Source organism: Coenobita brevimanus, chromosome 61 (assembly GCF_032717465.1).
Source record: "Coenobita brevimanus isolate Jiangsu-jjx chromosome 61, ASM3271746v2, whole genome shotgun sequence".
In the NCBI taxonomy this organism is placed as follows: domain Eukaryota; kingdom Metazoa; phylum Arthropoda; class Malacostraca; order Decapoda; family Coenobitidae; genus Coenobita; species Coenobita brevimanus.
In genome coordinates, this window is record NC_137014.1 from 43,776,886 (window position 1) to 43,778,098 (window position 1,213).

Consider the following 1,213-nt stretch of genomic DNA (forward strand, 5'->3'; position numbering starts at 1 on the left):
CAAACGCAGATTTCTGAGAGTCATTTAACCTCATAATGAGAGTCTGTTACCTGTGCTGAATGAGCTCTTTAACGTGAAATGCAGGTTAATTACAGGTATGGAAGTAAGGACCACCACTTCATAAATGACTAATTTTTTTTTTTTTTTTTTTTTTTTTTTTTTTTTAGGGGAAGGGGTTGCATACATCCTGGGTCTCTAAAATTTTAATACTGTGGCGGACATTTTATTATTATTATTATTTTTTTTTACGCATGGATTTTTATTTTAAATGCACTCTTTTACGATTACAGTATCTTCCTGTGATTAAGGTTTGTGCTGTTAAAGGTGAAATTTTGAACAGGAAGGCACAAATCCCAGTTTTTTACATGAGAGAGAGAGAGAGAGAGAGAGAGAGAGAGCAGTATTGGAGTCAGTGACATACGGTGCCAGGTATATGTAAAATTGAGGGGTGAGAAAATAATGACGGTATTAGCCTATATCTATCTACCTATCTATCTCCCTATCTATCTATATAAAGAGAGATAGCACGAAGAGGTAGGCAGGACCTTTATTTATGGCGGTCAATTTTAAAACAGTCGAGGTAGTGTGCATTTCATTTCACATAACGCAATCAGCAACGAGGTACAAAGACCAGACTCTCTCTCTCTCTCTCTCTAAATCTATCTCCTCGTCATGAATGCCGGGTTGTAACAAGAGGCTAACATCAAACTATCATGCCAATCACGAAGAAGTGTTGTGGCACGGATGCAGAGCTGTAGTACTACCGGTATCTATCTGCCACTAAGTAAAATAAGAAGCAAAAAGGACAAAGATTTGGGCCAAGTTAAGGTGAAAAGAGTACGGGAACCTCAAGATTCATAGCGCCTTTCAGAGCAGTTGATGGCCAGGTGCAGATGAACTGATGGATTAATCTGGCTATAGTAACCAAGGAGACTCATTCCTGCCTCATAACCAGACCTCATCTTATTTCATGCAACAAAACTTAGGCCCGTATTACTGAAGAGCATGGTGGACCTCTAGAGAAACCGTATTGTAAACACTGCTGATTACTCCTTATGTACCGTGTACGTGAGATTCTACCCAGCCGTTGTTCCACATCATCCTCCTCCACCCTCATGTCCTACTTCACATCCTCCTCCTTCACCCTCATGTCCTACTCCACATCCTCCTCCTTCACCACATGTCCTACTCCACATCCTCCTCCTTGACCCTC